The following is a 13,777-nucleotide window of genomic DNA, read 5'->3' as shown; positions in this document are numbered from 1 at the left end:
CCAAGATGGAGAGTGTTGCCATATTTCCTGCTATGACAATAATAGACTAAGCCTCTGAAACCATAAGCCAGCCCCAAGTAAAACTGTTGTGCTTTGTGAAAGATTTGCCTTGGTCATGGTGTCTCTTCACAGCAATGGAAACTCTAAGACAGAAGTTGGTAACAGGGACTAGGGTATTGCTGTGATAGGGCTAACCATGATTTTGTTTGAAGAAATGTAAATTTTGGAACTTTGGATTAGGAAAGCAGTGGAATGCTTTAAGTGGGGTTTAGTGGGTCTTACTAGAGGGAACATGGAAGACAGTTGTACTGGGGTTGATTTGAACTGTGGGAGCCTGGCTCAAAAGGTTTCAGTGGAAAAGAAATCTAGAACATTACCTAGAGGCCATTCTTTGTGATATTTTGATGGGAAATGTGGCTATTTTTTGCCCTTCTCTGAAATGTCTGCCTGAGGCTAAGGTAAAGAGATTCAGGTTAATTGCACTGACAAAGGAAGTTTCAAAAGAGCCTAACATAAACTGTGTCATGTTGTTCACTCTTATGAAGAGCATTTTGATCAAGCATAGCAAACTGAGAAAAGAAAAACACAAAATACATGATTCAAAGAGTAAAGGGGCACCAGGAATTGGAATTGAGTTAAATCCTGTGTCTAAGGATATTAAAGGGAATTAAGGGGTTCATAGCCTTGGGACAAGATCCCACCCAGCTAAGCTTACTGTTTACGCACCTAAAGTTGAATAAGAGACTGTTATATCATTTTATGTGTTATTATGACTGGTTACTGTTTTCATTTGGACAGACGGGGATATGATTGTGTGTCAAATTGACAAGGGATCGATTGTGATGACTAGTCTCAATTGTCAACTTGACTATATCTGGAATGAACTACAATCAAGAATTTATAAAGATCTATATTAAAAAGGAATTAAAGAAAAGCTTAGAAAAAAGAAAAGCTTAAGTTCAGGCATAGTGGTGCATACCTTTAATCCCAGCCCTCAGGAGACAGAGGCATGCAGATCTCTGAGTCCAAGGACAGTTTACAGAGCAAGTTCCAGGATAGCTAAGCTTAGGCATTGACGGATATAATAGAACGAGGGGGTCATGTTCCAGCCCCAGCAAGCAGCAGAACTTGGCAGCTTTGGCCAAGTGGCTCTGGGTTTAGAGTAAAGAATAGAAGGGAATAATGGGACAATTGATGCTGGTTATCTGGAGCTAAGAAATTAGTAGTGATTAGGAAGAGACCAGCATCACTGAAGTGAAATCTTCTGGGAAGTATATTCTGAGAGCACAAAGAGGCTGTGTTCTAGATATAGCCAAGGTTGTGCCTCATGTTGCAGCTATATTTGGTAATGTGTAAGAATCACCCAGGTAGTACTGGTTTTGGAAACATGAAGGGGTCATGGAGAGCAGCTGAGCCTTAAGGTAATTGGTGAAGGTACAGCTTCTGTAACAGTTGAAAGTCTAGAACTGAAGAGGTCATGCAGAGAAGTTGAGGATTGGCACAATGAAGAGAACCTATCAGAGGCTATTGGTGAAACCTAGTTGCATCTCCAGCATATTGGAGATGCCAGTACCATGGGTGATCACCAAGAACAGCAGCAGCAGTGGAGCGGAGTCAATCAGAGCCTAGAGTGCTACAGAGAGTAATGCTGGAGAGGTGACCCAAGCCCTTTGGAGGAGCCCAGAAGATCATGTGTGGATCCCAGACACTAGAACAAGAAGCTGTGAAGTTGAAATTTCTTTGGAGACCCCAAGATGTTAGAGATGCCAGAGCCATGGGAAACCTGTCAAGGAAAGCTGCTGACAGAGAGTGGAGCCAGCCCAGGAGAATGAAATTTGTTGAAGTCAACAAAGCTATAAGGAGTTGGACATCAGACATGGAGATGCACAGTTTGGAGTTGGCCCAGCTGGTTCTTGGTCATCTTTGGTTGCATATCCTGTGATGTTGGAAGTATGTGATCTGCTATTTGGTTTTGATTTAGCAGATTTATTTATTTGATTTTATAGGGGAGTACAGTTAAGAGATCCCATGAATCTCAGAAAAGACTTTGAACTTTTAAACTTTGTTGAGACTGTTGAAATTGGAGTAAATGCATTTTTGCATTATGTTATGGCTACAAGGATACAGGGGCCAGAGAGTGGGATGTGGTGGTTTGGATGGGACTGGCCCTCACAGACTCACGTGTTTAAATTCTTGGCCCATGGGGAGTAGCACTATTAGGAGATATGGCCTTGTTGGAGCTGGAGCAGCCTTGTTAAAGTAAGGGTGTCACTGTAGGGGTGAGCTTTGAGGTCTCCTATGCTCAAGCTGTGCCCAGAATGGAATTCCAGTCTCCTTCTGGCTGCCTTTGTATGAAGATGGAGAATTCTCAGCTCCTTCAGCACTACGTCTGCCTATGACAGTACAAGTTTTCAACCACCACAATAGAAAGAAAACAATGGCAGATGAATCAGGCAAGGGCATACATAAAGGCCAGTGAGGGAAATTAAAATCAATTGAGATTTTTTTCCTTTAGATATGAGAGAAGGTCTAGCTGTGACAGAGGATAGAACACATTCAATTTTTGTTCTGTTCTGTTTTGTTTTGTTTTGCTTTGTTTTGTACTAAGGATGAAACCCAAAGTCTATGCATGCTAGGCAAGTGTTCTACCACTGAGCTACAGCCCCAGTCCACACTGAAGAATCTAAAAAGATGCTGTGTACCCCACCATCACCGTCATGTGCCTGGAGCTGTGGAAGTGTCCCACACTCACACCCACCTGCATGCTGCTGCTTCCCTGGAAACCCTTATGTGATTTCCAGGGAAACTGAGTCCAAAAGGGCTTCTAGCATCAGCCCCACTGTTCCAGAAGACCCCTTCTCTAAAGAAAACCCTAAGCATGGATACAGAAAATGTGGTACATTTACATAATGGAATACTACTCAGCTATTTAAAACAATGACTTCATAAAATTCTTAGGCAAATGGATGGAACTAGAAAATGTCATCCTAATCGAGGTAGCCCAGACACAAAAGAACACACATGGTATGCACTCACTGAAAAGTGGATATTAGCCCAAAAGCTCAGAATACCCAAGATACAACCCACAAACCATATGGAGCTCTAGAAAAAAGAAGACCAAAGTGTAGATGCTTTGATCCTACATAGAACGGGGAACAAAATAATCAGAGAAGGTAGAGGGAGGGAAAGATCTGGGAGGGAAAAGGAGGGGAAGGGAAAGGGGGGCAGGATCAGGTGTTGGAAAGGACAGAAGTACAAAGGGTAAGAAAATTGAATAGAAGCATGTATCAGTAGGGAATGGGGGACTGGAGGTAGCCACTAGAAAGTCCCAAACTCTAAGGAATTGAGAGGCCCCCAGGACCCAATGGTGATAACTCTAGCCAAAATTCCCAACAAAGGGGAGATGCAACCCGTAGAGACCACCTCCAGTAGATATGGCTGCCAGTTGAGGGATGGGGCCACCCACCCATCTCAAAATTTTTAACTCAGAAATATTCCTGTCCAAAGGAAAGACAGGGACAAAAAATAAAATAGAGACCGAAGGAAAGGCCACCCAGAGACTGCCTCTCCTAGGGTTCCATCCCTTCTGCAGACACCAAACCCTGACACTATTGCTGATGCCAAGAAGCGCTTGCTGACAGGAACCTGGTATGGCTGTTCCCTCTAGAGGCTCTACTAGTACCTGACCAATACGTATGCAGATACTCACAGTCAACCATTGAACTGAGCCCAGGGACCCTACTGGAAGAGCTAGGGGAAGGACTGAAGGAGCAGAAGGGAATTTCAACCCCATAAGAAGAACAATATCAACTAACTAGATCCCTCAGGGCTCCCAGGGACTAAGTCACCAACCTAAGAGTACACATGGAGGGACCCATGTCTCCAGACACATATGGAGCAGAGGATGGCCTTATCTGACATCAATGGGAAGGTAGGTCCCTGGTCCTGTGAAGACTTGATGCCCATCATAGGGGGATGAATGCTAGATGGGAGTGGGTGAGTGGATGGAGGAGCACCCTCCTAGAGGCTAAGGGGAGGAGGAGAAGGGGGTTGGAAAGGGGGTTGTGTAGGGGTAAATGGGAATGGGGTTATCATTTGAAAATATAAATTAATAAAATGATTAAAAAATAAAGAAAACCTCAACCTGACCCTAAGCTCCAAACCCAAAGTCAGACTCTGGTTTTACTAAAGTCTGCACTTGGAGGATTTCTAGTCTTCTTTTCTTATCCCTTTCAGGTTGCTATAACAAAATACCTGAGGTGGGGAAAATTAAGAACAGGAGTTCATTGCTTCAGACTAAGGCAAATTCCACATCTAGTGTGGAGCCATTTGCTGGTTCATAACTAACTGTCTTGGTACTGTGTCCTTATTTTATGGAAAGAAAGACGTTTTGGCTGTCAACTTGACTGCATCTGGAATCAGCTATAACATAAGCTGATGTGCACGCTGATGATAGATGTTCTCGATCCAATTGTCTGAGGCAGAAAGACTCGCGCTAAATGTGAATGGCACCGTCTGATGGCAGAAGATATAGGGCAAGGAAAAAGGAAACTGCTTTTCGCCTGTTTGCCTTCGTTCCCACTACCTTAAGCAAGGCCATCTACCCTGTTGCCGCTACATTCCTTCACAGAGGGAATAGCCCCACAGAACCAGCTCCGTGCTCTTCCCACACAGACTGAGGACCAAGCAGGAACTCCCCAGAACCCTCCAGGCCTTCGATAGCAGACTGGGACGTCTAAGACACCAGCCCCATAGATGGAGCAAAGCACAAGATCAGAATGTGTGGGGATGTCATAATGAGCTATGCCATTTTGTATACTAAGTGTGCATTTGTAATTATAGTAGCAACCACATCAGTAGTAAGAGGGAAAGAGAGGAATAAATGAAAGACTGTGTCCCCAAACAGGAGGAGGTTGTCTTGGTTCCCTGAGAGGTAACCAAGGACTCCCCAGCTAGGGTCCAAATATCAGCTAAGTCTTCTTGAGCCTCCTGTTTCTCAGGGCTGGCAGGGCCCAGCAGGCTCCTCTGTCGTGCATCGTGCATCGGCAGGAATTGCATTCACTAAAGGTTCAGCCTCCTGTGTGCCCAGTGGCTCACACATATTAGCAAAAGTCACATACCCCGAGGGGCTGTTGACTATAACTCTTCAGTTCTCCTTTATGCGACCTCTGCATGTGACATCGGTTTCTAACACAGCATCTGGGTCAAGAGCTAGTGTTCAGACTTGTGGATGCAGAGGATACAGGAAGGGCTACACGAAAGTTACACAGCATTCCAGTGGCCATAGGGAAATCCCTGGTCTGGGCCCACATTCACGGAGATAGTCAAGGAAATTGATTCTTCCTCTTAACGGGAGAAATGGCCTGGTCTCCATAAAGTCTAAGCTGCGTGTAAAGGTTTGGAGCACTAGCCAAGCATGATGACACATGCTTATAATCTTAGCACTTTGGAGGTAGGCACAAAGAACATGAATTCAAGCCTACCCATGGCTACACAGCAAAACCCTGTCTCAAAATGAAAAAATGTGGCGTGGGGGAGGAGCTCTGTAAAAAAGCATGGGAGGTGGGTAGGTGCTTCTGGGGCTCAGTTCTCAGCACCATATAAACTGTCCACAGAGGCACCCTCCATAATTCCAGCACTCAGGAGGTGAAAGCAGAGGGATCAAAAGTTCAAGGCTATCCTACAGCTACATGAGACCTTTGTCTGGTGATTCTACAATAGGGGAGGCCACTTTAGCTCAGGCTAGCTCAGTGAATGAAGAGTAGAGTGGAGAAGGATAGGAGAGAATGGGGGACAGGCAGACACCAAGCATTTGTCCAAAACTCTCCGAAGATGGCTGATACCATCAGCCAAGAGAGGCCCAGCTTTGCCACAGAGGCAAATCACCACAGTGCTCTGAGACTTCAGAGAACAAGTTCTGCTTCCTATTCCTCACAGCCTCTGCTGTTCGTCACGGTCACACTGGCACCCAGACCCTGAAAGAAAACACTTCCAGTGCAGGCAGGGAAGCCACTATCTTGTCTTCTGGCAAGCAAACACTAGAACACTCCCACCTCCACTGACCCCTGCAAGGTTTTGAAATCATTTTTGTGGAAGTGACACCAATACTCTTGCCACAACCTACAAGTGGCCACAAACTCACCACTGATCACAGCCCAGTGGGACACCCCCCTACCTCCCCTCCATGAATCCAGACACAGCAAACTAGAGGAAGTACTAGGTGAATAGCACAAATATATTGTTTTCAGCAGCATCCCTGACGCCTAGCACAGTGCCTAGGCAGCATTGGTTGATTGACTCCCTGAACATCATTTTCCTGCTGACAGCCTACCGGCCTGCTTGCCCTCCAGGTAATCTTCAGGTAGAACTAACTGTGACAAGAAACTGTCATTGTGTCCTATCCTCTCAGCACGTCTTAAGCACCTGCCAGACCCTCTATCCATTCTGGTATTAGGCAGAAAAGAGTCCTGTAGTAGTCAAGAGTCGTGTTTGCAAGCCACAGAAAGCAGTTCATGAAGCTGTCCAGGAGTTCAGTAAAAATATACTGAAGCCTTCCAGCACCATGTGCCAGTGGGGCCAGAAGAGAAAAATATGAAATCTGTGTGTCTGTGTGTGTGTCTGTGTCTGTTTGTCTGTGTGTTCGTGTGTCTGTGTGTGTCTGTGTCTGTTTGTCTGTGTGTTCGTGTGTGTCCGTGTGTCTGTGTGTGTGTCTGTGTGTGTCTGTGTCTGTTTGTCTGTGTGTCCGTGTGTCTGTGAGTGTCTGTGTGTGTCTGTGTGTGTGTCTGTGTCTGTTTGTCTGTGTGTCCTTGTGTCTGTGTGTGTGTCTGTGTGTGTGTCTGTGTCTGTTTGTCTGTGTGTCCGTGTGTGTGTGTGTGTGTGTGTGTGTGTGTGATGGGGCTGGGGGACAGACAGAGGAAGGCCCTTATGGCCTGTCTTAGTTTTGTCTTGCAAGGCAGCTGCCTGGCCAGTGATGGACATGTCCTTTGCTCTGTCCCCCTTTCAACCCTCCAGCTCCTTCCTGTGCCCTGACTCACTGCACCCTCCTTGCCCTCCTGTCTCTGTTACATAACTGTCCCCTGTCCCTGGGGACCCTTATGTAATTGAGTCACCTCAGGCTCCCAGCCCCACCTCAAAGCTCCCACCTCGGCTAGGCCTGTCTCATACAATCTTTCACAGTTGGCTGGGCCAAGCCTTCAGCCAGAAACATGGTAGAAGAGAGAAGGGGCTGGGGCAGGGAGGGGTGGGAAGGGAAGGGAGGAGGAGAGGAAGGAAAGGGGAAGAGGAAAGAGAAGGAGGGAGAAGTGGCAAAGGAGGAGGGAAAAGGGGGAGGAATGAGAAGATAGAAAGAACAAGCCAGTCCCCCTTGCAGTGAGGCCACTTGGGGCAGGGCTCTGGGGACATTGAACCTTTGTCATACACAGGGCCTTGTGGCCTGTGGCTCTCATCAGGGAGCATTGGAAGCTTTCTGATAATCCTCTCTTCCTCCTCAACTGTCACTTCATGGTAAAATGGCTCACGGTGAAGGCATTTGGGGCTGAGAACAACTCCTGGTGACCTGAGAGCTCTGGAACAGTTCTTCTTCCGGGTAGGAGGTCTCTACTTTATGAGCTTAGAAGTGTTTACACTTTTAAATAAATGGAGATCATAATGGAGATGCACCCCTGCAAGCCCAGCCCTCAGGAGGCTGAAGCAGCAGGATGGTGAGGTCAAGGCTAGCCTGGGCTACTTAGCAAGACCCTGACGCAAAGGAACCCCAGGCCAGTGACATAGCCCAGTGGCCAGTGATTGTCTAGAGGAAGAGAGGAGGAGAAGAAAGATGAAAAGCAGGAGCAAGTGGGATGGGGGTGGGGGAAGTAGGGGGGAGAGAGGGAGGGAGGGAGGGAAAGGCAAAGCTATTGTTTTAATTTAAAAGAACTCAGAGGAGGCAATATTGGTGGGGAATCAATATTTATCTTACTTTAAATTAAAGCCAAGAAATTTTAAAAATGTGTTCATTTGAAGACAATAAGCTGAGTACATGTTAACACAAGCCTTTTTATGAAAAATAACTATAACTTCCACCCCCAAAGTCCTGACTGAGAAGTACAACTGTCTACCCTGGTAGAAGACAGCAGGGTCCTGGTGTTCTGAGTGTTTGGACACCCACTGCACAGAGAAGGGTGCTGGGAAGGAAAGGTGGCCTTGGAGCTGTTAGGAAAACAGCCCCAATCCCGGGAAGGTCTCCAGGCCATACTGTGCGAACGATCTGGTGTCATAGAAGAAGGGAGCATGGGGACAAACCCAGGGATTTTACCACCATTCCATGTGGTAATTGCCCATTCCTGGGCACTGAAGGACTAGAAGGGAAGTCTGTGACATCACACCTGCTTCCTTGACCCACACCTCCCCTGTCACCCCCTGCTAGACCTTGCTTGAACCAAATGGGGTCAACAGCCCTAGACATCTACTCTCCCCCACTCCTGAGGTTCTCATGTGGGGAACCCTTAGGATCACCCCACTATACAGAAACAGAAACTGAGACACAGAGAGCCAAAATCCCTTCTGTAAGTCTCCTTCTGTAAGTGAGCCCCCAAGTTCCCAGATGTTTCTCTCACTTGGCTGAGCAATAATCTCGGTTGATTCCATCCTGACACTGGCCTGGGGTTAGAGAGCAGCCCCGTGATTCAGATAGGTCCAGGGAGAGCCAGACATCCTTGCTTTTATTTGTTTGGATATATTAATAATTAATATTATGAGTATTAATATATTAATCTCTGTATGTGCATGTGTATTCTCGCACATGTGCAGGCACACACCCACACATATGCTCCCATTATGGAGTGCATGTGGAAGTCAGAGGACAACCTTGAATCTCCATTCTAGCCTTCTCTCTTGCTTGAAATAGGGTCTCTGGTTTGCTGCTGGAGACACCAGGCTTATTGTCCCAGAGTTTCCAGGGTCCCTCTTGTCTCCACCTCCTGCTCCCAGCAACAGACTGGTAGTCTGGTTCTCTAACATGTGCCCCCCCATCTAGCTTTATATGTTTATCTGCACAGCAAGAACTTTACCCACTACAACATCGCCCCAGACCTGTAAGCCAGAAAATCCCTGGTGTTGAAAACCATCTCTAGCCTTGCTACTCTACGTGTGGTCAGGGTACCAGCAGCCCACATGAGGGCTCCAGTTCAGAGCTCAATCCATGCCAGCGACCCAGTGTGTATTTAGCCAAGAGCCCTGGGAGATTCAAATACATGTCATGGTACCTAGACAAAGCCAGCTGTCCTCTACCTGCTGGCTCCTCTTGACCTTGAAGCCAACACCACTATGAACTTGATAATTGAATGAACACAGACAGTCCAGAGACTTCTGAAATTCCTACTGAGGTCTATAAATAAACAACCTAGGTCGGGGTGATGCCTCTCTGCAGTCCCAGCACTGGGGAGGTAAAGGCAGGAGGATCTGGAGTTGAAGGTTATTCTCAGCCACATAACAAATTTAAGGCCAGCCTGGGCTACACGAAGTCCTGACCCCAACAGCTCTTTGTTTTATACAGAGGTAGTAACTTGAGGTCCCCTTCAGGGACAAATGGTTCCTTTGTTTGGGAGGCACATCAGGGTACCATCTGGAGGTGAGAGGGTAAAAGTTGAGATCTATTGAGACAGACTAAGACATAAGGGCTGCAACTGAAGGTGGGGTCCATGTGCTGTCCAGGCCTGGGTTGGCTTGCTCTCTCTGAGCTGTGGTGATACTTGGAAACTCATGGGCACCTCTGTGGGTAGAAGGGTAGGAGGACTCCAGAGATGGAGGCAGGAAAATCAGCAGCTCAAAACCAGCATTACTACAAGAAAAAGAAAAAAATAGAGTCATTTGTGTCAGGTGCTCCCCTCTAGACTCCTTTGCATGCCCAGGAGGTTAGATAGATCCCATATGATCAAGGAAATAGAAGGGGAATCCTGGTGTGGGAGCAGTGCGGACAGATCTAGGAGTAATTTTCTTTTGGCTTAATGAGGACACTCCTAAAGAAAGCTTGACCATGACCAATCTGAGTACAGAAACTGATGGGTAAAATCCTGAGGCCATGGCAGCATTTTACCACCATGATGGTACCAAACTGGGAGGCTGGAGAGCATCTGTGGTAATATTATAAAGCAATAAAACAATTTTGAGATCAACCCCACACAACTCCTTCTATGATAACTAAAATCCCTATTGCTTGTGTCACAGCTATTTTTATTTCATTTAAATGTTTCCTGACAGCTTGGAGATAGCCACAAGGCCATGATCAATCTACTCCAAGCCATTTAGTGGACATATGAGAGTCGAACTGGAAAGGCAACGAAAGTTGATGCTACATGCAGACATCTCTGGGGACATCCAACTGGAGTAACTAAGTCTCATGTATTGTTGGGCCCTACATCATTAACCGCCTTTTTGCTTTTATTAGGGAACGGATTAGTGCTATACAAGTCCTTATGTTGAGACAACAGTATCGGGCTGTACAGAGTGAAGAGCCACTAGACGCTAGATTCATCATGGAGTCCTAAGATTAGGACTATTCACAAGGAGTAGAGGGGAATGAAGGGTTAAAATTTCTAAAAGTTAGTCATGAACAAAGTCCAGACATGCCTGAGAGAATTTGAGATAGGGCTCACTGGCCCGACGATCAACTCCCATGGACACTGGCCATCTGGAGCCACCCCCTCCCCTTCCTTCACTCCCTGAGGATGGGTCATCCCCCTGCTGCAGTGAGATGAGTTGCCCTGCCCACATTGCTGAGATGCTAGATTACACGTATGCTTTGTTGATGTAACTCCGTGCCAAAAGTAACTGTGCACCCTTTGTATTAGCCAATTATGTGTATTCACACGAAACCCCTGGTTTTCCCTATATAAGCTCCTGCCTAGAGAGGCTCGGGGCTTGACTCAATCTCCTGTGTGAGATACGTGTCAGCCCGAGATCTCGTAAATAAAACTGCCTCTTGTTGATTACATCAAGACCGGCTTCTCGTGTTTCCTGGGGGTACCTCAACCCGTGACTGGAGCGAGAGTCTCCCCAAGTCTGGGGGTCTTTCAGTATAATGGATAACAAAAGTCATAGACCAAAGGCAAAATAATCCATGAAAAAGTACATCAATTGGTTATGTCTGCCATGAGCACAAAACAGAGGAACAGTAGCATCAATGTATCTCAAGTTTGATTGTCAGAGTTCCTGGCGGCTCACTCCAAAACTTAATCTGAGGGTTTTCCTAAGAGGAGAGTCCAGAATCAAGTGTTGGAGTCTCTGGGGAGCCTGAGCTTCTTTTAACCCAGTCAGGGTTCCCTGCAAGCCTGCAGTAGAAATAAGTCCACCTCTTTCAGAGATGTTGTAACCCTAGAGCAAGATTCCATGCCCAGCCAAAAGCCTCTAGCCGTGGTTGGCACAGGCTCTGATACTTAGCAGACTCTGAAGTCCTGTGTCTAGAACACTTAGAGGGACACTGAATTGGTCCCTTTTCTGTTGCTTTGATAAAATACCATGACCTAGAAATGTAAAGAAAATGAGTTTGGCTAATTGTTCCAGAGGACTTGGTGGTGGGAAAGGCATAGTCACAGGAGCAGGAAGCGGAGAAGTCACATCTCAGCTGTAAACAGGAAGCAGATGGAACAAACTGGAAAGCAGGGTGAGGTTATAAACTTCCAGATCTGCCCCCTAGTGATGTAATCCTCTATCAGGGATGCATCAGACACCATAACCTCCTCCAACAAGCACCACCAGTAAGGGAACATGTACAGGACCCTATTGAGGGTTTTGTCTTCTCATTGGAACACAAAAGGCACTGAAAATGCCTCTCAGGCAGCTGACCCCATCCCCACCTTCAAGATGTGTGTTTCCAGACATATCACCTGCAAGGGAGTGAGATATAGCCAACCAGATTTGAGTCTTGCCTCTGTCCCAATCACCCCCTTAGACTTCTAGACTTCTTAACACCCCCCTTCCAAGCCTTTGCTTGTCACACTCGGGATACAGACAATTCCAGAAATCCCACAAATAAAGCCAAAATGTCCACAGGGATAGGTAGCCATGGGCAACACATTAATCTGGGAGATGATCTACTAGCTTGCAGAGTAAAGAGCATCCTCAAAGGCCTGGTACAAGACAGCCATGCCTTATATGGGAAGGCAAAGCTGGAATTTAATTATTCTTTTGCCCAACAAATACTTAGTGAGACATACCCCTCCTCGTGGGCAGGAGATGGACATGTCACATGGATCCCCTGCACCCCACACTCCAGAGAAGTCTAACTGGGCCTCTATTAACTGAGGATGACTTTCAGTTTCAGACCCTCCTGCCTCCATCAGCTGGGAGCCGAGATTAGAGCTGTACACCTCCACACATGGTTGATGAAGAGTCAGGAATCAAACCCATGGCTTCCTGCATGCTATGACAGGACTCCACCATCAAGATTCAGCTCCCAACCTCCAAAGCACTAAGTTTTTAGCATCAGATGCACTGTGCACTTATAGCCGCTAGAAACAACACTTAACTGCACAATGGTGGCAGTCCCCGGGAAAGCGCTCAAGGGCTGGATAGAGCAGATTGGATGGTACTGAGTTCCAGTGTGGCAGGAGACACCAACAGACAAAGTCTCACAGAGTGAGCATCACTGGGAGGCTCCCAGCCCTTATCATTTTTGAGGTGACAAGTTGAACCAGGGAAACTACTTGGTTTGCAGTTTCTTATTTCTTTGGTCAGCCAGAAGTAGGCTGAGCATGTGAGCACATAAGTTGGTCACTCACTAGATGGATGTCACCCTTGGGAGATCCTGGTACTGTTCTCTCCAAGCCTGCAGACCCAGCAGTCTCTTTAAGGACTTGAAGCTCCTCTGGGATGCTGTCTGACCCTGGAAATGACAGTAGTTGAACCACTGGGACATGGACCCAGAAGTTTCTCACCCAACACTGAATGGGACTTTTCACGGCCAGATGCCTGTGCGGAGAACTTTACAATGTGTTCCAGGTGTACCCCAGTGGTCACATTTTAAAATAGTCTGGGTTATACAGTTGAGGCCTGGAAGACTTAGGAAGGCAAAAGTTTAGAAGCTGTCGGCGTCAGTTCCTCAAAGCACCACCAGGGGGCAGTGCCCATCCACGTTCCAGGTCCGGAGTCTGACCAGTACCGGCTTGGGAAGACCTTGTCCTGCAAAACATTTAATGAATGCCTACTGTGTACCAAGCCCTGTTTCTGGTAAGGAGACATCTCGGCAAGCATAGGGTAAGGGCTGTGTCCTAGGAGCACGTCCCTTTTATGTGTCCTTAAAAAGAAAAAAATATTCAGAGACGCATGACCAAGCTGTATGTGGCCTGACCCGAAGAAAACCGACTTGAAGAAAGAGATAAAAGGACTTTGAGAGACTAAGAAAAGGCGAAGAACGATCTGAGACTACCAGCTTGCTACAGGGGATGCCGAAGCACAGTCTCCCTAACCTAATCTAGATAGTGCTGACCTCAGAGGTGATGGATGTCCTAGACCCCCCTCCTGCATATATGTCCGATGCCTGCTCTATGGTCACTGGCGGTATCTGTGCCCTGAGCGTAAGTGCAAAGCACAGCCAGAATCTGGTCTCTCTGGGTATCTGTGCCTAAGAGAGTGGCAGATGTGTGCGTATGTGAATGACGTGTGAGAGATGGTGGCGATCATATACACGGACCAATATGAGGAGGTCACCGTGGTGACGTTCACATTTGGGATGGCCAAGGATACCGGTGCTGGGTTCAGTGTGCTTAAAAAGGGCGGGCTGGAGCGGGGTGGAAGAGGATAG

The 13,777-nt window shown here is 46.9% G+C and overlaps 1 long non-coding RNA gene across 1 annotated transcript in view; it reads right to left on the bottom strand.

Moving 5' to 3' along the window:
• The window catches only part of LOC102550985 (uncharacterized), a 36,170-nt gene that overhangs the window by 8,920 nt on the left and 13,473 nt on the right, over positions 1 to 13,777 (bottom strand). The window lies entirely within an intron of this gene.

The sequence above is a fragment of the Rattus norvegicus genome, chromosome 1, assembly GCF_021556685.1.
Source record: "Rattus norvegicus strain SHRSP/BbbUtx chromosome 1, alternate assembly SHRSP_T2T, whole genome shotgun sequence".
Lineage (NCBI taxonomy): Eukaryota > Metazoa > Chordata > Mammalia > Rodentia > Muridae > Rattus > Rattus norvegicus.
This window is presented reverse-complemented; position numbering and strand designations above follow the sequence as displayed.